Source organism: Delphinus delphis, chromosome X, assembly GCF_949987515.2.
Source record: "Delphinus delphis chromosome X, mDelDel1.2, whole genome shotgun sequence".
Lineage (NCBI taxonomy): Eukaryota > Metazoa > Chordata > Mammalia > Artiodactyla > Delphinidae > Delphinus > Delphinus delphis.
In genome coordinates this window covers 111,601,004-111,627,665 of record NC_082704.1, presented here as the reverse complement: position 1 = coordinate 111,627,665, position 26,662 = coordinate 111,601,004, and the positions used below count along the sequence as shown (strand labels likewise).

Here is a 26,662-nt window from a genome sequence, read left to right as displayed (position 1 = left end):
GCCAAAAAAAAAAAAAAAAAAAAAAAAAAAAAGGATTTGAATATGCCCGGGTGGTGAGGAGAAAGAACCAAGCCAAAGGGAGTTCTTCAGAACCCAGAACACACCCGCCCCTCTCCTGGTCCCTGTAGGGTGAGTTTATCTGTGCCCTCCACACAGAGGGACTATCGTCTGTATCTGCAACGTCACACCCTGCCCTCCCTCAGTGCTGCAGACCACCGATCACCCCGGCCCCAAGGAGAGGTCTGCGTGTTTATCCTTTCAGAACGGCAAACTCAAACTCAAATCATCGAATGCTCTATCTAATTATACCTCTCTGCCCCCAACGCCACCTTCCTCCTCTGTTTCCCTTCTTCAGTTATGTGGAAGAATACCTCTCCAAGAAAACATTAGAAAGAAACTGCTGCTTTGTGCATTATGATTTTTCTCCCCCAAACAATTCATCTTAGAATTCTTTGAAGATGTTCACACCTACATTACAATCGCATTTTGGAAAAACAAAAACAAAAGGAAAAATTCATTCAGGAGTCTTATGCCCCCAACAGCTCGAAACCATTTGATTTTGTTTTCATTTTTAAGGAAACAACCTATCGTGGCAGAGACAATTTTCGGCGTTTCTTTCTCGCTCTGTTTCATGATAAGCCGTTTTCCTCGGGGGCTACAGAGTGGCTTGGAATCTCCTTAAATAGCAACGCCCATCCCCCATCCTACTCCTCACACCTCTGTATTCCCCACACCCCCCGTGGGTGTCTTAAATGATTTCATTTCACCGCAACTTTCCACAATGTCACACCCATCATGCACAGTACTGGGAGCAACACTGATGGGGAGTAATGGGAAGAAGGGTTGTCCGTCTTCACTGTAGCTTGAAAATGAAATACTATTGATCGCTGTTCTCCCCTGGGTCAGCCACCTATCTCAACCTTCTCCACAGCAAAGGTAACTGGCACTGGCTTGGCTGAATCCCAGAGTGGGTGGTCAAAAGGCACCATGGAATTTGCAAAATCCCCAGACAAAATGAATGTATGTGCCAGAGAGCGTGTTTGGTTTGGGGAAAGGCACTGCTTCGCTTGGGATCCCCCGGAGCAGACCCTGAGACAGAGACTCAAGGGCAGAGAGCTGATGTGGGAAGGGTCCCAGGTAGCCCCAGGGCGGGGAGTTGGGGCAGGCATGCAGCTGGTCCCAGGCGCTCTGATGAGCAGGTCCCGCCGTGGGCTGCGGGGCTCAGTCCCTCTGGGAGTTAATTTCACCTCAGGGCCATCCCCGCTGAGATGGGGAAGCCATAGGGTCTGCCTCCCAATTCCACTGTGCCACTGGTTGGGGGCTGCCCCTGGGGACATAAACTCCAGCACCTCTTGCTTGCTCTGCCTCTGGGCCAAGCATGCTCCCGGGGCCCCTGAAGTGTGCTGCGGAGAGCCCTGGGGGAAGGGCATGGCGGTGTGCAGACAGGCAGGTGGATGGAGTGCCAGGGACGCAGGGGTCACCCCAGAGCTTCCATTGGAGAGCGTGGCTAGAGGGTAGGTGCTGCAGAAACCAGAGCGTCGGAAAGGGCCACTGGGCAGGTGCAGGCCGGTTGGTTCCTTTCTTCGCTCCCTGAAGTCCCTCCCTGTGCCCCGGGGTCAGGCAGCAGGCCGGCTGCTGCCCAGGTCCCAGCTCCCTCGGAGTGAGTTGGGGCATCGTTCAAAGTTGTCTGGACCCAGCCTTACAGGGCTCCCAGTAGGAAAATCCTGGCGTTGGAGCCCAAAGCACAGCCCACAGAACCTGCAGCAGCCATTGGCCCGTTCAAAGACCCAAGTTTACCCAAGCTACCCCTAAGGAGTAACTTTTACACTGGGAAACCCGGCTGCGGAAATAGTGCTGTCCTCAGAGGTGATCCTGTTTTGCAGCAGAGTCTGAGCCCAGACGGCCTGCCGCTCTCCCGAAGGCGGAGGAGTGGTCCGAGTCAAGGCCAGCAAGTCGACTGCTTCCTTTTTCCTGGGAAACCTGCTGGAGTAAGTTGGGGCTTTCGTTGTTGTTGTTTGATTTCTGCAAGCTCTATCTTTGTCAAATGCTCTCACAGGCAACATTAAGACAGCTCTACATATGGCCACCAAAAGACATGTTCAAGAATGTTCGTAGCAGCTTTATTTGCAATAGCCCCAAACTGGAAACCGCCCAGATGTCCGTCAGCAGGAGAACAGATAAACAAACTGTGATACATCCATACAATGAGATGCTACAAGGCAATAAAAAGATGTGAACGCTGATGCACGCGGCAGCACGGACGGGTCTCAAGAGCACTGTGTGAACTGAAGGCGGCCAAGCACAAAACACCACGGGGTTCTAGAACAGATGAAACGGATCTATGGAGACAGGAGTTAGAATCATGGTTGCCTTTGGGTGATACTGACTGGGAAAGGGCACAAGGGGACTTTAGGAGGTGCTGGAGGCGGATTCTGTCTTGATCTGAGGGGTGGCTACACATGTAAACAGCCATCAGATTTGTGCACTCTGTGCACTTTATATGTTATATGTACCTCAGTGAAGAGGTAAAAGAGAACAGTAAGTACAAAAAAGAAGAAAAAGAGACGGCTCTAGAGGACACTGTGTCCCTTTCTCTAACTCTGTCAGGTGATGCAATGACCAGCAGGAAGAGCAGGAACTAGTGCTTCCCTAGAGCTTGGCCTCCCAAGGGACAGAAAGGTCAAGAGGGTTCTCTTGGGGGAAGCTGGCATCTTTGCCACAGGAAACAGGGGAGACGGGAGGAAAAACTCAAAGTGAGAAGCGTGGAGTCTCCAGTAGGCCACACTAATGCCTCGGGGGACTTAATGGGCACCCCCTCAAACACACAGCCCACTCACACACGACCACTGGGACACCCCACATAGCCCACACGGTCACACACACCCAGAGCACTGCACACATCACACATACACGTCACACTCACATACACAACACACTGCACAGACCCCCCCCCCCCCAACACACAGCAGATGCTCACAGCACACGGGATCACACACACACACACACAGAGGGGAGGAGCCCTTCTCAGAGGTCCAGCTCTGAAGGCCCCAGCGCCGTCCGGGTAATCATCTTCCTCCTCCTGCTGCCAACCAAGGCCACTGTCATCATCATTATCATCATCACCATCGTTCCGGGAACATCCCTCACGGACAGGACGTCTCAGCGCATACACAGCTGTGCCCACAAAGACATCTGCCTGGAGCTGCCTGCTCGCCCCGAAAGCTGTCCAGGCACATCAGGTTTACGTCTGGTCCTGAGGAATGAGTGTCCTGTCACCTCCAGCTTCAGCCCCGGCAGGAACCTTGCGGCGATGTCTATACACCCTCCTCCTCCCTTTCTCCCTGGCCTACTGGCCACTGCCCCCTCCCCCAAAAGGAAGCCTTGCTTCACTTTTGTGCAGGGTAGTATCTTCCCTGGGGCCCAGATCAGCCCTGGCCTTGCAGACAATGCTGACCTCATTGCCAGAAGGTGGCAGGGAAAGCAGCCAATGCCCAGCAGGGGCCACCGCCTCTAGATGGGTAGATGGGGTGCCAGGGCCTCCTCACTGTTAATCTCTGTCACGGGCTTGGAGCATACCTGCCACATTCTGAGATGCTAGAAACCCTTTCTTCCACTGTTCTTTGTTACCTTCACTTGAAGAACTAAACCCATCGAGTCCATTTCAGTATCTGTTGACCATCTGGACCTTCTGCAGAAATAGGTCTCCACGCACAGAAGGCAATGAGACGTGCCTGTCGGTGTACCCACAACTCCCCTCTTAGGATTCTACCCGAGAGATACGCACAAGCATGTTGGTCACAGCTCCTTTGTGTTATAAAGACTGAAGCAACCTAAATGATAACCAAGAGGGAACTGGTTAACTATCGCAGATTGTTGCTGGTAATACAGAGTACTACCAGTCATTGCAAACTATGATACAGATTGGTATGTCCTGATATGGAAATAATGGCCAAGAAATTATTTAAGGGGAAAATAAGGGAAAAGGTCACGTGGCGGGAGAGAACCTGGATTTCCTTTTGTTAAATGTGTGTATACGTTCAGAACGTAAAGAATAAAACCAAGCTTGTACCAGTTTTCTCTGGTAAGATTAAAGAGGGTGTTCCTTTCTTTGTTTTAGATGTCTATAATATTTTCTTTTTTAAAATATGTTACTTTTTCCCATCCGAAATACAAGATGAGAGACTAAAACCTTTCTTCTAAGGGCCCATCGCTGGCTCCCCACCCATTCTTTTTAAAGTCTTGGGTTACAGATACTCAGAGGGAGCTGGACCTTGAAGCCAGGCACACCAGGATAAAATAGTGAGTCCAGCATTTTCCAGATGTGCACCCTGGGCGTGTGACTCCGCCTCGCTGAGCCTTCTTTTCCTCCATCATCAACAAGCCTCACTGAGAGCCTACTCAATGCCACCTTCTGTGCCAGCTCTGAGGACCATCGTTGTGGACAAAATCCTCACCCCCTTCCCACTTGGAGTTGTACCTATGGCTGTAAAATGAGGGTAACGTTGCAAGCCTGATGAAAGGATTATTATTAACGTAAACAATTCCTGGCAAATAAAAGGCCTTGGAACACTGCTGGCTATTCTTTTTTTTTTAATATCCATAGAGTATGACTTAGTTAAGGTAGGATAAACTGCCTGACAAATCGCTCCACACTTGCAGTGGCTCACGAACGGAAGCTTATTTCTTGTTTATGGAACAGTCTAGGGTGAGGGCTCTGGCTCAAGCACTTCCATTTCACACAGTGATCCTCTCCAGGCAGAGGAGGCTCAGCTACCTTCCTTCCACGGTTACCCTGGGACTTTGCTCCATCCCAGACAGCCAGTGGATGAGAAAAGAGTACGGAGGAAAACTTGGAAAGCTTTGATGATTGGACTAGAGGTGCACACATCATTTTCACTCACATCCTATTGGTCAGAACTTAGTCACATGGCCACACATAAACCTGCAAGGGAGGCTGGGAAATGTAGTCTAGTTGGGTGCCTGGGAAGATGAACAAAACACGTTTGGGGGACTAACCAGCAAGTGCTGTCACAGTGAATTAGAGGAAACACACCTCAGAGACTGTGTGTGTGTGTGTGTGTGTGTGTGTGTGTGTGTGTGTGTGTTTGTGTCCAGTCTGCAAAATTCCAATGCTCAGGAAGCCTTTGTTCTGGAAAGTTCCAAAGCTCTTTGCTGAACTTTTAGCTTTCCGGAAGAACTCTAAGGGGATATCTTTTTAAACGTCTCTTTTTTATTATCAAGATTGTTCTGCCACCATCTGAGATATTACTAAAAAACATCATCAGCCCCCAGCTCTGACTTTCACAAGATTTGAGATGCTGTCAAAAATAAATGCCAACTCATCAGATTCCGTGTGAAGGAGATGCCAACACACATAACTCAAACTAAAAGCTACAGACAAGAGCTTTACCGTGCACACGGTATCATCTCTCCTCTTCGAAAGGAATTCCACGCCAGCCAGCGAATCCATGGACTTAATCATGGGAACTAAGAGGAACTAGAATTTTTTTCCTTAAGCTGGCTCTCTGCAGAACCAGTAAGTATTGCGTCTGTCTGTCAGAAGCTTACACTAGAGATCCAGAGGGCTAGAAACTTAATTGTATAGTTCGGTTTACTTTTGTCATCCAGGAGATTATAGAAAGCCCACAGGTGTGGTTGAGATATGGCAAGATGTGTACAACGTGATACTAGTCATTCATTCATTCATTCACTTAATAAATACATATTGAGTGATTCCTCAGTTACAGCACTGTGGGTCCTAGGTTGAGGATACCAGGATGGAAGGCCCACCCATCTACTGTCTAGTGAGGGAGTCAGCTAGGTAGACACACAATAACAACACGCCAAGACACGTGCTGCAGGGGAAGCACAGATCCTCAGAAAGCCCACTTGATTCTTTGCCATTGACGATTTACTTGGCACAGAAGCAAAAGGTAACTCATCAGAAAGTCTCCTATGCTCATTAGATGAAATGACTGGAAAAGCAAGGAGAAAGGCAGTGTTCTGGGGCGCATGGGCTCTTTATTTCTGCTGTCATTGGAAAAAGAAGTGGGAACAATCCGAGGAGCTAGAGATTTTGGAGCCTGGGTACCAAATATCACGCATACCTGTCACTGATTTTGTCAGGAAAGTATTATCACTGCCTATTTTACAGATGGCATCTCTGAGGCCCACAGAGATTAAGACTCTTGCCCCATTATGTAGCAATCTGCAGACCTGGGGATTTGGTCTGTTTGACTCCACAGGCTGGGCACTTTTCACTGCCACCCCTCACTGCCTCCCCACGTGGATGACCAGGGCAAGCAGACCCAACAGACAGCCGTGGGACCCATGGCTTAAGTGTGCTGGTCGGGAGAGGCAGCAAAGGAAGGAGGGGAAAGAGGTCAGCCTCAGGAGTCAGTGCTCACCTCCTGGAAGTAATGTGAGGATAAACTCTCACCACTCATTCACTGATTTGATTCAACAAATTTATCAGGCAACAGCTGGCTAGGTGCCAGGCGCTGTTCTAGGTGCTGGGATACGGCAGTGAACAAGTGAGGTGGGAAGGGACAGTGGAAGAGCGGGGAGTAAAAAGGCCAAATTTTTTTGTCACACATGAGGGGTAATAAACAGATGGCTTTTCATTCTTAATATTGATAATTAGAGAAATGTATGTTAACAGAGTTTTGGGGTGGGGGTGGGAATCGATTTAAGCACAAGAACACTTTGAATTGCGGAATATATCTTCCAAACTCCTGGAGAAGATAAAGGACATACACACAGGAAAAAAAGACTCTTAAGGACAAGAACCAAAAACAATCATACTTATTCTTTTCTTGTCACCTTTCTATACTTGTAACTTTTCTAAAATAAGTATTATTACTTTTATAATCATAGAGAAACACATTTACTAAAATGTTAAAGAAAAATAAACTTCACAAGAACCAGAACCTTCCTCTGCGAGCATCCAGGCAGTAACTGACAAGTCAGCCAGACAGGCTGATGCTTCACCGCTATAGTCACGCGGAATGATATCTTATTTCAACACACTGCCTGATTATTTCAGAATTCACTCGCAGGGGCAGCCACAGGAGGAAATACACGCTCAGCACTGAGATATTAGGGACTGAGTCCTGAAGCTTAATTTTTCATTAGGGCATTGTGCCATTTTTCTATTAAGACAGGTTCATCTTTTTTTTTTTTTTTTTTGAGAAGTGCTGATGTGTAAAGTCTCATTTTCTTCCTCAGCACGCTGGCCTATGGATTTTATTTTTAATTGATTTCCAAGTGCTGCGTAGACTGGCAGAGCAACTGGGCTGGTGAGCTGTGTTGCCACAGTATTCGTGGTGCTGGAAAGGAAACTGCAGCTCTGTGAGAACAATGCCTTGGAAAATCTGCAAAACCCAGTCAAACACACCTAAGGTTTGTATGAAAGGGTAGGCATTACTCACGGTGCCTCTGACAGTGAGAACGGAGACCGAAAAGCCATCCAGCCCTTCAGCAATGAATGTGCCCGGATAAATCGGCCAGGTCTAATTTAGAAGCCAAGGAATAATTGTCTAATAATGTCTCAATACGGTAGATTCGATGCATTATCTTCCATGTTTTTTGAATAAAAGAAGATTCCTACCGCCCCTCCCCCACCAATATCAAATACGGAAATGGAAATATCCTCGCTCGAACTAACAGGGTCTGTGAGGGACTTAGGATCTTAACATAAGATTCTGTTTCCTGCTAGAAATATTGTTTCAGAAAAAGTAGAAGCAATGATAGAAGGACCACAGGAAACATCTGTGTATACAAACAGGCCAGCTCACTAGGAATAAATATGCATTATGCATCACGAAGGTCTAAATATTTTTATTAACATAGTTTGTTAACCAAGAACTGAGAAATAACGTTCCCTAAGAGTCCCCCATCAAATGCTTTCTTCAATATTTCATTTTATTCTTAGGAGAGAAGTAACTCTGAAATCTTATCTTAGATTTTAGCAATGAGTTTTCTATTAAAAGTTATTTCTTTTCCATCTCAGGCTGAGCAAAGCTCTGGGCCAAGGGGGTTAGGGAATTTGTTTCATAAAACTGACAGCTTGGCGAGCATTCAATCACTCGGCACTACACAACCCAGGAGAACAAATAAGTCCTTTTCTGATGCCGCTCCAGAAACATTACGATGTATGTTCCATAGCTTTATTCCTGCATTCATCCTGTTTGCTTCCTGCAGCAACAAGAAAAGGAGGCAGAAAGCACATCGAAACCTACCAGGAAGCGAAATTAATCAATCACACTCTCATTTGGAAGTCGGAGAAAAATGAGCCTGTTGGGTAAGCTGTTTCAGTGGTGCCTGGCCTTCCTTTCCAGAAGGCCAACACGTTCGGGGAACTTTCGGCCATTTTGCTGTGCTGTCCCCAGTGCCTCCAGACACGTGTCACGGCAAGATCTGACAGAGGCTTTAAGGAGGCAGATAAGGCAAGCTCGGTGGCTGCCTCTGGCAGAGGTGGTGCCAAGGGCAGGCAACTGGCTTGCAGCCTGGTCATCGTTCTGGGCAGCAGAGACCAGTCTGCCCCAAGCCCTGCGCTATCAGGGCCCCAGCTCAGAAACTTCCTGTTTAACAGGCCTAACTCAGAGCAGCTAGAGAAAGGAAACTGTTACAGAATTTCTGCCCTCCTCCCTAAAATAATTACGGGGAGTTTTGGGTTTTTTTTTTGTTTTGGTTTTTTTTTGGTACTCATACACAAAGCTCTGCTTGAAAAAGTCTTGTGTGAGACAAAACTCATCTGTGCTGTGGGAAGATGGTGGTTACTGTTGGTGAGCGGTAACGAAGATGGCACAGGGGGCTTTGGGGAGCTGGTGTGGTCCCCTGTCTCCACCAGGATGCTGGTGATGTGAGTGTGCTGTTTGTGAAAAGTCTTCAAGCACTGCTCTTAATAATACATGCACTTTCCTGTATGTATGTTAGGAGTTCAGATGAAAATCTGAAAATAAAAATCTGTGATGGATAACTTTTAGGACTTCTCCCATCCACCTAAGTGGCTTTAGAAGTCAAACTTTGCTAATAAAAGAATAAACCCTATCCCCTCACTGCTTAAAAATTCTGACCTATTTAAAGTGTATGTGAAATAGAAAACCTTTTTAAAATGCTGATACTATCATTTCAGCTTTTACCCACCAAGTCCTTTATGCTTGGGAAAGAATATACTGTAGGCAATTTTGCTACAACTAATATCCACTCCTCAGAAAGTGATCCAGAAGGGCACAGGGAAACGACAAAGCTCATTTTCACTCTCCGACTCATTTTAAGACAGGCTATTGTTGGAGGCTCCTTCCACAGACCCACGTCCCATTTGCGTCCTTTCTCGCTCCTATGCTACCTGAGCCTTGTGGCCTGAGGAATCTCATCCTTACTTTTTTCACATCTTCCTCTATTTTTCTCTTTCTCTTTTATTTCCCCGCACGGAATTTCTCCTTATTCCTGCTGCTGCTGTCCACCACAAGAATGGACTCTGATACCTTTCCCTGGTATCACTGGTGTCCGCAGATGAGTGTCACCTCACCCTCCATTTCTCTCTGCATTTCTGAATGGAGTGGAAGGCTTGTGTCAGGCCAGGCCTTCAAAGGAAAGAGCTGTTTCGTTAGTTTCCTATTCCAAGCGCTCCTCTGTCCTACCATTTGGGACACTCAGTCGGCTTATTTACTGAGGTTTATTTTGGAAGAGAAATAGTTGGGATGGGGGTGGGGAAGGGAAGTTTTGAGGACAAAAAAATTGTCATTTGGTTTCAAAAGGGTTATGAATAATGGAGGGCTATGGTCGCTTTGCAAATGAAGATCTGAATGTTCTACTGCTACAAATGATTCTGCATTTTGCTGCTTTTAAAAACATAAAAAGGCCTTTCTAACTATATTGGACATAGGAACACATTATGTAAAGAAAGTGTTCTGCTCACCCAGGACCCAGTTTAACTCTTCCCACGTCTGGTTAAGGACTTGCAAGTCCAGGATGCCAGCAGGACCAGAGAATTTGTTCACTCACCTAACGTTCACTGGAAATGCCCGGCTGAATCCCCACATGGGCAGGATTTTAAGGAGCACGAGGCACAGGCTAGTTTCCAGGAAAGCAGAATGGAGCGCTCAGCCTCCTATTTTAAGAGAAGCGTTTTCATGCAGACCCAGAGAAGCTATCTGAAAGGGCTCGGGATATGTTCTTGCCTTTTCCATTCCCAAGCTCCCTTTCTGCTCTGTGGTGGCATCCCCATACCGAGTCCCCAGGCTGAACTGAGTCTCCACTGCTTTGGCCCTGATCAGCCTGGCTGTCCAGACTGCAACTCCTCCCCCGGCAGGTGGGGTGACCAACTTGTCCCAGTTTGCCCAGGACTGCCGGGTTTTAAAGCTGAAAGTCCCATGTCCCAGGAACCCCCTCAATCCCAGGCCAACCAGAACAGTTGGTCACCTTGGTGGCAGGCCACCAGCCAAACTCCTCTCTACCAGCTGGGCCCAGTCAAAGCCTGAACCAGCAGGATTACCCATGTCCCCCAGTGCTTACAAATTCTGACCTATTTAAAGCATATGAACTTGGAAAGTGTATTTAAAGCTGCTGACTGAAGGTGCTCCTTGCTGTTGACTGTGTCTGTCAGGTCTCCTTTCTTCCCCCATTTTCTGGTTCATTCACTCTTTTCATCATATTCCCTTCAGAACTGGGTGCTCATATGATTACGTGGGCCAGGGCCAAGGTTTTCTGACCACTCGCCTATATCTGGGCCGCCCCATCCCTGGCTACAAAGGGAGGGTGGGAGCCAGGTACCCAAACTCCCCCCGCTCCTGGCCCATCAAGGGGCCTAAACGAGAGAAACCAGGCTGTTGTCACAATTTACTCTACCAGCCATTGCCAAGTCTCACAGAGTCAGCCTCCTAGATGCTTCTGGAATCCCGCCACTTGCTTCCCCATTCACAGCCACCATGCCGCTTCAGCTCAAGGTCAAGGCCATTGGTCTCCCTGGATTTCTGCAAAGGAGCCTTTTTGGTCTACCTTCCCTCCCGCCCCAGTTCATTCTCCACTAGGGAGAAAAACAAAACATGTAAAGTAAATAATGTCACTGGCTTCTGTGAAACTGCTTAGGATAAAGTCCAAGTTCTTTACCAAGGCTTACAAGACCCATTATGATCCGGACCCCGCCCACCTTTTCTGCTCGTCGTCCGTAACCTGCCCTTCTGCCGCCTCAGTTTCCTCATCTGCAAATGAAAACAGCTGTTTCTAAATATTACTGTGCAGTTTAAGTGAGAGCATGTAAATTAAATTCCTGTCCAGATGCTGTCCTGTCAGCTCCATCATGGGTTTGGAGAACTTGGAATCTCCACCGCACCCACAGAAGTGGAAAAAGGAATGGAGCACTTGGCACTGGCCATCCCAGAGAGGGGGGAAAGCAACAGATCTGAAGGAAGGGAAGAAGCTTTCCGTACAGTCGGGGGATTAAGAGCTTTGTGTTCCAAGCGTCCGAGATGGAGGTGAGAGTGGGTCCAGTTGAATAGAGGAAGGTGGGATGAGTGGTGGTGATTAAAAACAAGAGGGAAGTACTGAAAGCACAAGAATTTGACATTTCACCACCGATTAACGGGAACAGACCCCTGTAAATAAGAGAAATGAGGCTTTGAGTTCATGCCTTTGAAGACTTGCTTTCGGAAACGGACAAACGGGGAAAGTTGCCTAGCTGTAATTTTTTTTAATTAAACATATTATCAGCATCTAAGTACTACGGAGCATACTGCCAGGAGCCACGGAGGGTTGGGTTGTCCTAGATGGTGATTAAAATGAACTTTAGGAAGTGCTGCCTGGCTCAAGAGAATGAATGCTGGTTTGAGACCAAGCCACAAAAAAAAAAAAAAAAAAAAAAAAAGACACATGATTCCTGCTCTCAAAACACAAAACAAAACAAAGAGGGGGAAACAGAGAAAGAAAAGAAAAAAAGCTCAGGTTCTGTGGGAGAAAATATGGATATGTGTACACTTAGAAAAAAAATGATTTTTTTATTCTACAAATATTCATAAGAAGAACAGCCTAGCAGCTACTTCTTTACATGTGTATTTATTTTTAACAAGAACAACATTCTCAGCACCGATGAAAGCTAGATCAAGAATTAAGGTGGCCAGGGCTTCCCCGGTGGCACAGTGGTTAAGAATTCGCCTGCCAATGCATAGGACACGGGTTCGAGCCCTGGGCCGGGAAGATCCCACATGCTGCGGAGCAACTAAGCCCGTGCGCCACAACTACTGAGCCTGCGCTCTAGAGCCCGCGAGACACAGCTACCGAGCCTGCGCTCTAGAGCCCACGAGACACAACTACTGAGCCCGCGCTCCACAACAAGAGAAGCCACCGCAGTGAGAAGGAGCCTGTGCACCACAACGAAGAGCAGCCCCAGCTCTCGGCAACTAGAGAAAGCCCGCGTGCATCAGTGAAGACCCAATGCAGCCAAAAATAAATAAATAAATAAATTTATATTTAAAAAAAAAAGAATCAAGGTGGCCAACACGACAGCACGCTTTCCAGGGACCTCTCTTGGCCCCCTGGCCATTCCCACCACTTCACCTCCAATCCTGCCCCAGGGCATTTGTCCTTTGCCCTCCAAAATGGACAAAGACCTTAATTAGGGTGAAGATACAAGGATGGGGGACTCAGCTTTGTCACCTGTCTGCCTTACCTGCTTCACTTTTTTTTTTTTCTTTCCTGTTTAAGTTTTCTGCCACCGTTTAATTGCAGAGAACAGCAGCTCGGCCAGTAAATGGGCCTCTCCGACCAGGCCTGCCCTACGTGGTTAGGCAATTCCTAGAGATTATACTTCTTCCTTCCCCCTGCCAGGCTTTCCAGCCCCTCCCAAGGAGCCCCTAGTTAAAATGAAGGCACTCCAGAACAGCTGACAAGGGAGTGACCCAAGCTAACAGTGGTACAAGTAAAGTTGGGACTGACAGAGGGCCAGGTCCTCAGGACAGGAGCAGGAAGGCGGATTCTCCCAGCTGATGTGAGCCAGCAACCACTGCTCCTTGCGGGACCGGGAGGTAACAGCTAAGCCCCAGGCCACACCACTTTAAGAAGCAGGAATTAGTCCTTAAGCCCCGATAGATAATGTTCATCCAAAGATCCTAGCACCAGCAGCCCCGGAGCACCTGGGAACTTGTCAGAAATGCAAATTCTTGGGCCCCACTCCAGGCCTGCACGGGGAGCAGGTCCTAGGAATCTGTGTTTTAACAAGCCCTCCAGATGATTCTAATGCACGCTAAAGCTTGAGAACCACTGGTCTACGGGCCTCCAAGAAAGGGAGGAGCTGTGCCGGGCTGGGAGGGAGGAAGAGAGGCGCAAAGCGGCTGGGTGTTACAGGAGAGGTGCACGTAAGCGAGAGCAGAGGGGCAGAATGGCACAGGGAAGCAAGCACGCTCTAGAGCTGCGCTGTCCAGTATGGTAGCCACTAGCCACAAGTGGTAATTTACATTTAAAACAGAAAGACAAATATTGCATGATCTCACTTAAATGTAGAATATTTTGAAAAAAACCACAAAACCACATTTATAGTAACATAGAGTAGAATGGTGGTTACCAGAGGCTGGGATGTGAGGGAAAAGGGGAGACTGAAAAAGAAAGAAAGAAAAAAGAAAATAGAAGGATGGTTGCCAGGGGTTGTTGGGAGGAGGGTGAATAGCGAGTTAGTGTTTAATGAGGACAGAGACTCAGGGTTCTGGAGATGGATGGTAGTTATTGCTGCACAACAGTATGGATGTAGTTAACACCACTGAACTGTACAGTTAAAAATGGTTAAGAAAAAGATTAAAAAGTCAGGCCTCAGCCACACCAGTCACATTTCTAGCGCTCAATAGCGACTTACGGCTAGTGGCTACCATATCGGACAGCGTAGGACATGTCCATCATCGCAGAAAGTTCTATTGAACCACACTGTAGAGAATCCCAGTTCCACCTCCTTTGAGCTGTGTGACCTTGTGTAAGTTACTAACCGTCTCTGAGCCCCCGATTCCTCCTTTATGAAATAAAGCTCATAACATCCACCTACCTCATATGGCCGCTATGGAGCTGGAACTAAAATAATAAATGTAAATCGCCTGGTACAACTGTCCAGGCTATAGAAGGAACTTGATAAATAATAGGTAATACTCTTGCTACTATGATTTTATAAGCAACCATCAGAGACATTTTCTAATAGAATGGACAATCTGCATTGGCTAAGATGGACTCCTTTCACTACGTTTTGACTGCAAATTTCGAAGCTTGTGGGAGTGGCTCTGTTTTCAGCAGGACAAGCCAGCAGTGCCATCCTGAAGCAATACCCATCTGCTGGCAGGTCAAAAAATGGGGCATTCTAATCCAGAAGCAGCACTGAAGAAGACTTGTAGGAAGGCTACAATTCTTGAAGTCGGAGAGCCTCATTTTGTGTGGAGATTTTTCCTTTTTCCTTTTAAACCACTAATGTCACAATCCATGGAAAGGGGCCATTACATTAGACTCAAGGCTTCAGTGTTCTTCATCTAGAAAGATGCCCGAGAGATCTTGTAACCTTCTTGCAAACCTCCCCCCATAAAGAAAGCAAACAAAACACAGCCGAGATATCATCAAAAAGTCTACAAATAATAAAAGCTGGAGAGGGTGTGGAGAAAAGGGAACCCTCCTACACTGTTGGTGGGAATGTAAATTGATACAGCCACTATGGAGAACAGTATGGAGGTTCCTCAAAAAACTAAAAAGAGAATTACCATATGACTCAGTAATCCCATTCCTGGGCACATACTCAGACAAAACTATAATTTGAAAACATACATGCACCCCTGTGTTCACAGCAGCACTACTGCCAATAGCCAGGACATGAAAACAGCCTAAATGTCCATCGACAGATGAACGGATAAAGATGTGTCATGCATACACACACACACACATGCATGCACGCGCGCACACACACACACACACACATATATATATATATATAAAATGGAATACTACTCAGCCAAAAAAAAGAATGAAATAATGCCATTTGCAGCAACATGGATGGACCCAGAGATTATCACACTAAGTGAAGTAAGTCAGAGAAAAACAGGTATCATAAGGTATCACTTATATGTAGAATCTAAAAAAATGATACAAGGAGCTTATTTGCAAAACAGAAATAGACTCCCAGACATAGGAAACAAACTTATGATTACCAAAGCGGAAAGGGGGAGGAGGGATAAATTAGGAGTTTGGGATGAACAGATACATACTACTGTATATAAAACAGATAAACAACAAGGCCGTACCGTATAGCACAGGGAACTATATTCAATATCTTGTAATTATCTATAATGGAAAAGAATCTGAAAAAGAATATATATATACAACTGAATCACTTTGCTGTACACCTGAAACTAACACAACATTGTAAATCAACTATCCTTCAATAAAACATACACACACACACACACACACACACACACACACACACACAGCGAAGAGCAACTGTACAACCCGGAAACATCCTCTGTGCTGAAGAGCAGTCATGAGGGAGAGAATGGGCTGGGAAAATGGGAATAGCACTTCATATGGGGTTTTATTCTAATTAGGAAATAGGGAGTCACTGAATGTTCTTGAGCTAGAGTGACGAAGTTAGAGGGTTGCTTTAGCGAGAGGAAGAGCAGCTGGGGGAGCAAGACAGGAGTGGGGCAGAGTAGTAAGGAGACTGAGGATCCTGCCAGGTGAGCCATGCTGAGGCCTGTGCTCCCGACAGCGGTGGGCAGGGCTGAGGAGAGGAGGACGGTGGGTCGAGCCTATGTGAACTGGCAGCAGAGTTGACATGGGGAGCCAGGGATAAAGGGTCCAGGCTCCCGGCATTGAGGCTGCATGCTCAGACATCATGTCCAAGAGGCCAGTTTTCCCCTTCAAACTCCTTTGGAGGGACTTCCCTGGCAGTCCAGTGGTTAGGACTTTGCGCTTCCACTGCAGGGAGCCCGGGTTCGATCCCTGGTCATGGAACTAAAATCCTGCAAGCGGCGCAGTGTGGCCAAAAAAAAAAAAAAAATGAAAAACAACTCCTCTGGAGAAGCATTTCCATTCTTCACATGGACTCTGGACAAAGCCAGCTCTGTGGGTAATGGGTCAGAAGAGTCAGGTAAGGGACTGGCAGCAGGACCCTTGCTCAGGTTGGGTTCTCTGGCTTAGAAATCATAACAAAGCCTCCCTTTCCTGATCTACTCAGGCCTCCTGGGTGAATCCCAGACTTTCTAATGTTCTGGATGAGTAACATTAAAAAAAAAGGAGGCTCCAACATGAGTTGGACAACTTCCGACTTTGTCAAAAAAAGATGTTAAACTACAAATGTCATCATTCATAAAAGAGACTTTAACACTAAGAAAAGTGGGAAAGGCCATTTTAGAATAAAGGGAAGCTCTGTAAAATGGAAAAGGTTTAGCTTTAAAAAAGAGACTGAGTACATTTTCACTCTTCTTCCATTTAACTGTGCATGGGTAGAAATTTTGTCCCACATGGCGTGGTAGTCCTCAAGCCCGGTCTGTAGGGATCACGGGTTTATGTGACTTTCCAAAACGGTTCCCTGTGCAGTTTGGGCTGTAAGAATCAGGCTTGATGACCCCAAACCCAACTGCCCAGCTCCTAAGAGCAGAAACAAGGCTTAAGGTTTCTGGCGCAGGTGTGTCTGACATGGAAAGGCCAGGCAGAATCAGCCTCTTCTAGCCTTCTTAAAATGCAAGTAAGCCACAAAGGATCCTAGAACAAATATTGATATTTTCACATTCAATAATTTCATATTTAGTCTAGCGGGTTAGTGATTTCTTTTTTTCACAAAAGGAAATTGCAGCCAGAGCTAATTGCTCAATCTGAAATGTATCTGGACATTGTTTAGATGTTGGAAAGGAAACGGTAACACTGCAGAGTTTTAGCAAAGAGGAGGGCATTATTTGAGAAAAAATGCAAATGCAAATTAATAGAAAATGCAGTCCTGAATGGTTTTCAAAGCTTCAATGTACACAGTGGAAATAGCGCCTCTATTTTGAGCTTTCCTTGACATTTTTCTTATTTTTAAATGCAAAAGGAAATTCATCGGCACAGGCTCAATCCATTCCCATCCATTGATTTGTTGGCCAATCAACGGCCACTGTAATCTGAAAAAAATAACACCAGTTTCTCTGAACCTTTCCAAGAGAGGCTGTGTTCAGCTAAGCTTAATAAAGAGAAAAACAGCAAGGACCATCTGGAAAACACTCTTCCGGAGTCGCGAAAGATAGTGGCAGCCTTTGCCCAACCTGCTATAAATAAGTGTCTCAGGAAAAAAAAAAAACACCCGATTTTCAAATCTGTTTCTACTTAATACAGCTGCAATAGAGTTTATTTAGCTTTTCCCTATAGCAGGAAGACTGTTTGCATTTTTATGACAAGGGTCTAAATGTTTTTCACAGCCATTTCCATTGCCATTATTTTGAGGAACAACATACCACTCGGACCTGTCTGTTGGCTTCTGCAGCACACAGTGGTGGCCCCAGTGGGCTCTGCACCACAAAACTGGCCTCCAAAGCCCAGATTTATGATCCTGCTTCCTCTCCCACTGTTGCAGCCATCACCCAAATCCTACCCTGCAAGGGCTGGGCAATTCAGAATGACCAAGAGTCACGTGCTGCATATCAATTATTTATCTGCCTGGACCCAGCACTCGGTGGATGTCTGCCAGCGCATTGCCTCTTCCTTCACGCTGACAAGGAAGAGTCAAACTACTCTTCGAGGGAGGCTAGAACTCACCACTGAGGGTCTAACTGCTGGCTTGGCCAACCCCTCCATGCACACCTTTCCATCTTTCCTCACTGGCTACGCCTGCAAAGGAATCCCTCTACAATCGACACTTGGAACTCCTTCGGACACTCTTTAGAAAAGGTCGGCCTGCCTTGGATGGCTGCAAAATGAAGTGGCCCCCAGTGATGTCTGCACTGAGCACCTGGCCATACCCTTGAGCACCCGCCAACACCCATCCCCCTCCAACGACTGTCAGGGCAGCCTTGGTCCTGGGACACTGTCCTGTGGAACGAGCAATCCACCTCTCTGTTCTCTCTCTGTCCCCCAAACGCCCATCCCATTTCCACGGATGGGCAGGGAATGGTTCAACCCCATGACACCTTCCCCGTGAAGGCGTGACCACCCCCCTTCTAGCCTTTCCAGGGACCACCAGTAAGAAGATGGCCGAGGGCTCATCCAGCGGCAGCATTCCATCTGTTACTGTTGACTGCAGGCATTACCAGGACCGAGCTGGCTGAAGGAGCCCTGCTGCCGTTCTCTTTCCCAAGCAGAACTGCTGCAGGGAAATAAATGTGTGTAAGAGGGGGGAAAACCGGAAGGGGTGGTGAGGCCCACCTGAATTTGAACGTCCAATAATTTTGAAAAATTCTCCATCTCCTCACCATTGACTTTCTCTCTCAACAGTGCTGGAAAACACACAAATGAGTGGTGGGTAAAGCGCTGCTACAATCTGAAATGAGTCTATTACAGTGTTATGAGCAGAGCTCTCCCAAGTACACTAAAGGGCTAAATTAATTGGCTCAGGCTTAAGATGCTACAGGAGAAATGACAGTGGGGGGAGGGGGTGGGGTAGAGGAAGATGCCTGGTGGCTTTGAAGGCATGCCTGGAATCAGGTGCATATGAAAAAGAAATTGGGGAGAAATAAACCTGTTCTCTTCATGAAGAAACAGAGAAGCTGTTAGTTGTTACAATGTGCCCCCCAATTACCTATGACTTATTTGATCACCTGACTTAAAAAGAAATCTCTGGGGCTTCCCCGGTGACGCAGTGGTTGAGAGTCCGCCTGCCGATGCAGGGGACGCGGGTTCATGCCCCGGTCCGGGAAGATCCCACATGCCGCGGAGCGGCTGGGCCCGTGAGCCGTGGCCACTGAGCCTGCGCATCCGGAGCCTGTGCTCTGCAACGGGAGAGGCCACAGCAGTGAGAGGCCCACGTACCGCAAAAAAAAAAAAAAATCTCTGTATAATCTCTTATACAATCTCATAGACCCTTCCACCCTCTTTAAAATTAAATCAGGCACATGACCCACTTCCAACTGTTAATTAATCACCCCCATGAATTGTACATGTAATTCAGAGGGGGAAATTGTGTCTTTTATTATTTCAAACTGAAAATTTCCAAAAGCCACAAATTACCTATTAAATCTTGGTCTAGACCAGTGGTTCTCAACCAGGGTCCATTTTGCCCCAGAGGGGACATCTGGTAAGATCTGGAGACATTTTTGGCTGCCACAACTGGGGTGGGGAGGGGGGCAACACTTCTGGCATCTGGTGGGTGGAGGCCAGGGATACTGCTAAACAGCCTACAGGGCACACGGCAGCCCCGCAGCAGAGTGACCTGGCCTAAAATGTCAACAGGGCCAAGGTGGAGAAACCATGCTCTAGATAAAGGCAAATACGCTTGGCCTTCGATATTTGTATCTTTGGCAGTCATCAAAGGAGGAAAATCCCATTTTCCTTGAAATCTAAGGTTGGCTTACATATATGTTTACTAAGGACATATTTACTCCTTTCCAAATAAATGAAACAGGTTCTCAATCTGAATCTGGGAACATTAAAGAAATACTGTGATGATGGTGGAGCTAGGCAGGGTGCATTTTAAATGCATATTTCATCAGTCTAAATGGATGGAAATTAATATCTCATAAAATAAAATGATTATCTAGTTACATTCCATACAAAACCAAAATCAATACACTGCATCTTACTTAACCTGCAATTAGTGTTTTAAAGAACTAAACCAAGGAAATGCCATTCTTTCCCATTTCTTGCTAGCTGGGTACACATTTCTGAGCATGAGGCATTAAAAAGCAAACAAGCAGACAAAGCCCCCCTTTTTTTAAGCAGATTTTTCCAGAGCATAAAAAGCTTTCTGAATCATTCTATTTTATTTACTATAGATTCAATCATTCTTTAGTGAACAAAACATGCAGCCCATTCTGTTGGTTATGCCTGCACGGCTTTCCAAATACCCTCAAAACTGGGATGATGAATCACACACTTTGTGGCCCCACTGTGTGTGTGTGTGTGTGTGTGTGTGTGCGCGTGTGCGCGTGTGTGTGTGTGCGCGCGCGTGTGTGTGTGTGTGTGTGAGGTGGGTGTGGGAGTCCTTCAGTCAATTGTTTCCATAAAGTCTTAAGAGCAGGTGCTGAGATTCTCTAAAATTCCTTTAGTTCTAGAACATTCTGTGTGGCTGTGTGGTGTCCCCAGCATGAGGATGGGCTTCGGGCAGGAAAAAAAGCGTGTTCCTAGAGTTGGCCTAGAGCTTCCAGGCTAAAACCGTGGAGGGAAGAATGGCTGACAGCTATAGCATTTCGACCCTTCCAGGCCACCGTTCCTTTCCGTGAATTATAAGGCCAAAGTAGGCAAACACACAAAGGCAAAAATAACAGCAATGACAAAAACGCCAAAGCATACCCAGCCTTGGCTGCCAGTGAGGCCCAATTCCGCTGCTGAGAAAGAACAGTTGCTACAGTGCAGCTGGAGGAGCTTTTCCAGGGAACTGGTAATACCCTGGCTGTTAATGAATTATTTTTCGCCAGAATGTCGGATTCTTCCTGTGCTCCAGTAAACAGTCTGCTTCTGCCATGGGAAACAAAACCAGCTCCTTCCGAGGAGCTCCAGGAGGTCAGCCAAGGGTCCCCTGTGGGGGCAGCCCCCTCAGGAGCCAGAGCCACAGGCGCCTGACCTATAAATCACCGAAGCCCCAAGTTCATTATTCCAGCTCTTTCTGTTTCCTCGGGCCATGCCCAGGGCCCAGGGTAGGGCCCAGGAAGACCGCAGTGCCTGCTGTGAGCCTTCCCCCGCCCTCCTGAGCTGCCCCTTGCTCAGGGCTCCTCATCGGTGGTACCACATGTGTGTAAAACTGGCCTTCCTGGCGTTCATCCTGTCTCTCTCGCAGAAACTGCATTTATTCCCTTGCTCTTGTTTTCATCAAGCTGTCAGGAAATGACTATGTGCGTCCCCCTCTTTTCCTTTCTCTTCTTTAAGACTGGCCCCAGACCCAAATAACCCACGCTCAGCACAAGGCTGCCTACTGGGGACACTGTTCTCCAAACACACATCCCCGGGAAGGATATTATTAGAGCAGGTGTCAAGGAAATCAGTCGCTCAGGAGGGAGACAGCTCTCCAGGGGGCAAGGACACTGGCCTGGGCTGGAGGAAAGGACGGCCAGCCCTGCCCACCCCACCCCTGTCTTGCTCTCTCATCTCCATTCAGTTTCAGGAGCCCACGTTCCTCACGGAAGGTGACTGAGCAAACACGCAAAATGGCACCTTAGCTACTGATAATCAAAGTCGCCTGATGCCAGACTGTTGTGGCTCTTGAGTCAGTCCCATGCCTCCCACCTGCCACGGGGATGGAGGGCGTTTATGCCCCCCAAAACTTCTGGAGGTGCTATGAGGCTGAAGGCACAGGCTGGTAGAGCAGAGCTGCCTAATAGAAATACGTATGCAATTTTAAAGTTTCTAGTGGGCCCGTTAAAAAGATTAAAAGGAACAGGTGACATTAATTTTAACGCTAGCTTATTTAACAAATATATTCAAAATATTATCATTTTAACATGTCATCAATATACAAATTATTAATGAGCTATTTTGCATTCCTTCTTTGTACTAAGTCTTGGAAATCCTGTGCGTATGTTATCGTCATAGCATACCCTGCTTTGGACTAGCCACCTTTCCACCTGCTGAAAAGCCACATGAGACTAGTGGCCACTATACGGGATGGTGCAGGTATAGTATATTTCCGTCATCATAGAAAGTTCTATTAGACAGTGCTGGGCTGAAAGACCAAAAAAGCTGTGGAAAGAACAGTGACGTGTGAGAGCAGGATGGGCGATAAGAATTACAGCAGAAATGGGAACTGCAAGGATTGGGATGTTCTAGGAGCCCAGCCCTACCTCTAAGCGGAGATTAAAATGGGCTCTTACGAAAGGCCCAGGGCCCATGCCGACATGGTGCGGGGCTGCGGGCTGCCCAAGGCCGGCGAGTACAATCATTACTTAAGGCATCTGCTGCTTGAGCAGCCTGTATCTTAGCTCTTCGGATCTCTTTAAGGCAGGGGCTGGGACAGAAGATCACCAAAGTCACGTATGTTCTTTCAATAACAATTCTGGGTTTGCAATCTAATTTGGTGAAGCAGATACAGAAACATGATCCAATTACGTGCGCCTGCGTCTGCGCGTGCATGTGTGTTCCTATGAGTGTTCTTGGCTGGAGAGAGAAGGAGGGTCATGTGCGAAATCCAGAAGTACTAACGTGGCCGCCCAAATCACCTCCTCAGCAGCTGCCGTCAGAACACAGCAGAGCGGCAGCCTTGAAAGGCTCATCAGAAATCGCGAGCCACAAAGGAGACGCCTTGAGTCTGGTAAAAATGAGATGATGGGCATCCGGGCAGACGGTCAGGTGGGAGGGAGAAGCGGCAATCAGAGGCATTCTCCAGAGACAAGCGCTGCCAACTCTGCAGCAAGGATGTCACCCTGATCCCCAAATCAAGCTTAATTCAGGGTCCCACGCAGGCTTTTGTGCACGGGAGAGCGCAATTAGCCATCTTTCCCCTTCCTCAAGAGCCTCATTCTCTGAGGTCCCCCTCACATTCTGATCATGGAGGCAGCAGAGTCAGAAACACCTCATATGTGGATTCAAATCCTGGCTCTCCCAGTGGCCCCAGAATTTCTAGGGGGTTAAAGGCCACCATCTGGTTGGAAGGGGGCTAAAAGACTTGCTTTGATGGTGCAGTTGCGGAGCAAGAACCCACCTTATCTTTATTTAGAGTTTATTTATTTGAGACGGTTAAGAGTCAGAAATACCTTACCTACCCTCTGGGCCCACCATAGACCTCGGGCTAATTACTTAATCTGTCTCATCCTCAGTTTCCTCGTGTATAAGGTGGGAACGCTAACGCTCATCTCACATGGGCTCGTCGGCTTGGAACTACCCAGGGCTAGAACTGCAGCATGACACCAGGCGCTCCGAGACCCCAACCAAACACAAATCTCTGGATTTCTCCCTGCTGGTCTCCCTTGATAATAACTTACAGCTCCCTCCCACCACCATTCACTCCATCAGTTCCATCATTTAGTCACTCAACGCTCATTCATTAAGCAACGGTTGGGTGTTGGGAATTCCAAGACGAAAAGGCACAGTCTTTGCATCTGAAATAGTTAAGGGCTATTTGGGGTCTATCTACTTGGCACATAAGCATGTACCCTGGGTGGCTGGGCTGCCTCACTGGTGCCCCCCTCCCCCAGTTAGGTACTATATTTGGTAGGGGCTGAGGACTCCGGTCTCCAGGAGAAATAAATAAGAGACTTGGGGGAAGGGTAGAGGAACATGTTGCCCCTTTAAGTCATAACCACCGAAGTCTGGAATCAGACACTCAACTGGAAATTTCTCTGAGCCTCAGATTCCTTATCTGTAAAATAATGCCTCTGTTACATCATGGTTTCCCACATGTAAAGTGTCTGGCAGACAGAGGGCAACAACAAATGTTAATTTCCTTCTTGACTTATTTCCCTCCACTACCCTCCTTCCCTGAATCTAAGGTTACAGGAGGAGCCAGAGAATAGACACTTGCTATTTTCTTCCTGTACATTCAGAGCACACTGTGTGTGGATGTCTGCACACACAGAATACCTCCACTCTGGGTCAGATGGTTCTGGGAAGACCAGTCCTATCTAGTTTTCAGGTCATTATAGCTAGGGCTATATTGGTCTTCTGGTGCTATAGCGCTTCCAGCAACACCTCGTCACACACCTTCCAGCCTTTTTCTTTCTTTCTTTTCTTATTTTTTTCCATTTCAGGGGTCCTGTCTTGGTGGCTCTGTTTTCTGGCTACAAGACATTTATTCATTTATTTTACAGTTCTTGACCAGAATGCCCATCAACCGAGTTCTCATATTGGCAATTGGCATCACCTGGAAAGCTGTTTTCTCATTTGTTCCTGAGACGGGCAGATTTTCCTGGGCCAAAACTCACCTGTGGAGGTCTGGGGCTTCTTTGCATGATAAAGGACCTCTCTGGCGGGCCGAATGGTACCATGGGCTGGTGCCAAAGCAGCCAGTACCCCAAGATCCAGTCTGACTTGGCTCGTGGTGCCTGGCCACCTTGTCGACGTCTCTAGTGGGCATCTGTCAGAATGAGGCGGAAGCGCCCATTCACAGGATATTGTGTGTGGGGTGGGGGGTAGGTGGCTTCTCTGGGCTTCCAAGGGGCAGAGAAATCGGGATGCTACCGGGCTTATAGCCTTCCAGCCACCCCGCCTTCAGAAAGTAGCACAGCTCCCTGTGTTCCCCTTTGAGAAGAAAACACCGAGGACAAAACAGTGGGTAGGGACATGATGCTGCTCGGGTGAGCAGCTCCCATTCACTAGGCGCCCCACTGCCCTCCTCCCATGCTGCCACCCCTCTACTGGAACAAAGGCATATCACAACACATTTTCAAAGTTATCAAAAGTCTCTTGGTCAATCAACAAACGATTCTGATGACGCAAAAGGAGGAAGAGAGTCGTCTAGAAAACGGTGGGAGATTCCTTGGGAAAAGCACACAAAACCTTGCCCGATGCACGCAAGGCTAAGAATTGTTTTCTCCCTGCTGGCTGCTTTTCTCTCTGTTCTAAAGAGCAGCTTCCAAGAATCAGCTAAATAAAGGGCTCGCACTAGAGGATGAGAGATAATGCTAAACCAACAAAAACAAAGACCCAAATGAAACAGAGCCAGCCTGAGAATCCGCGGTTATCAAAACTTTGTTTGGCCGTATCTATTTATCATCGCTGCACACCCGGGCTCTGCGGAATATCATTCTGTTGATGTCACTTATCCTCAGCAAAATATTTACACATCCTTAAAAACGCCAGATGAGGGGGGCCGCCCCCGCACTGCCGCGAGCGGCCCCTCAAGCCCCGTCGCCGAGTTCTGGGTAGACCGTGAGGTGGCTAACGACGGTGGGTGGCTCCAGCGGGCACAGGTAAAAGCTGCTGACAGTTCCGGCAACGCGGCCACGCAGGCGCTGCGCCCTGCCCTGCCCACCTCTCCCCTACCTGACTCTGTAAGAAGCAGCCACATCCCCGATACGGTGTCAGCGTCTCCTCCTCCTCCCCCTGCCTTTCTCATTGATTAAGTTCTCAAACCATTGTTAAAGCCGGGTTGCTTTTCCCTGGAAAACTGGGCTGAATTCATTAAGCTTCCCCCATCACAAAAGGAATATTCATAAAAGTTTGGCAGGCAGAGAGGGAAGCTGACTGCGTGCCTTGGGGTGGGTGACAATTCGCTCCTCCACAGCCACCTTCTTCTTCCGTGCCCCATCCCTCTCTGCATCCATCCGTCGTGCCCCAAACCCACTCCAGGGACTTCTGACAGGGAAAAACAAAGCAGCAGCTGTTTGGCAACATTTCTACCCCCTCGCCGGCAACTGTGGTGGGATGCCATTTCCCCACCCAGGCGGAGCTTATCCTGAACAATAGTCGGGCTTTAAACGGCAAACAAGCAAACACACAGAGCATAACCCCAACCCCGAAAAAGCCAACGCGGAGGAAGGCAAGAACTCCCTCCGCAGCAAAAGGCACCGCTGAAACGCACGCAAAAATGCAGCGAGAAGGCTGCTCGGTGCCTAACATGGCAGAAAGCCCGAGCTGGTGCGGCCACCCCGGGTCTGGGCATTGGGGGGCACGAAGGCTCGCGGGGCGCCGACGCACACTCACCCAGCTCCGGAAGGATGCGGGGCTGGCCGAGCGTCACAAAGACGAGCCCAGTGAGATCTGGCAAAACCCAACTTTCCACCCTGCTCGCCAGGGCCGCCAGATACGTCAACAGAATCCATCTTTCGAAGGGCCTGGAAGGCGCCGGGTTTTCCGGGCCAGGGCAGAGCGGCAGAGCCGAAGGCGGCCCGGGTGCGATGCCCGGGCGCGGAGTCCGCCGCGCGCCGCCCTCTGCGCCCGGTGCCAGCGCCGGTGGCGGCCCGAAACCCACTTCGGGGCCCCCGCCCCGCCGCCCGGCGCCGCCTCCCCGGCCGGCCCCAGCCCCGCCGGCCAGTGCGCGGCGCCGGGAGCAGGAGCGGGGCCCGGGGACGCCGCGCGGGTGGCGGCCTCGGCTCGCGTCCCCGCCCCCGCCCGGCCCTCCCCGCTGGCCCCGGCCTCCGGGCGCCGTCCTGCCTCCGGGAGCAGGCCCCTCCCCGGGCGCCGGGCCCCGCCAGGCGCGCCCAGCCCGGCGCGCCCCCTGCGTCCCGGTGGCAGGTCCGCGCGGGGAGGGCACGGGGGGGGGTACCCCGGCCCGCACGGGGGCGTCGCGGCCGCTACCTTGCAATCGCGGCCGCCGCCTCCAGGAAGCCAAGGGGTGGTCGCGGGTGCGGGAACTCTCCGGTCTGGCCTCGCCGCCGGCCGCCTGAAGGGGGTGCGCAGCGGTGGGAGCTGCCGTCGCCGCTGTCACCGAGCTGCTGTCGCCGCCGCTGCTGCCGGTCGTGCGTGAGCGTGTGTGCGCCTGTGTCCAGACGAGTGTGTCTGCGTGCGGCGCCCGGCCTTTACTATATACACCGAGGGGTGGGAGGAGGCGGGGAAGGGGAGGGCTTGGGGGAGGTGGCGGAGGAGGGGGAGCAGGAGGGGGGCGAAAGGGTACCCGAGGAGGCGGCGGCGGAGGAGGGACAGGTGATCT

At 48.7% G+C, this 26,662-nt stretch overlaps 1 protein-coding gene across 1 annotated transcript in view; it reads right to left on the bottom strand.

Annotated features, from left to right (window-relative positions):
* Positions 1 to 26,067, bottom strand: part of RAI2 (retinoic acid induced 2) — a 59,957-nt gene extending 33,890 nt beyond the window's left edge. Inside the window, exon 1 of the mRNA XM_060002927.1 lies at positions 25,717 to 26,067. The gene's annotated coding sequence lies outside the window, so the exon portion shown is untranslated. The remainder of the gene's footprint in view (positions 1 to 25,716) is intronic.
* Positions 26,068 to 26,662: the final 595 nt, after the last annotated feature.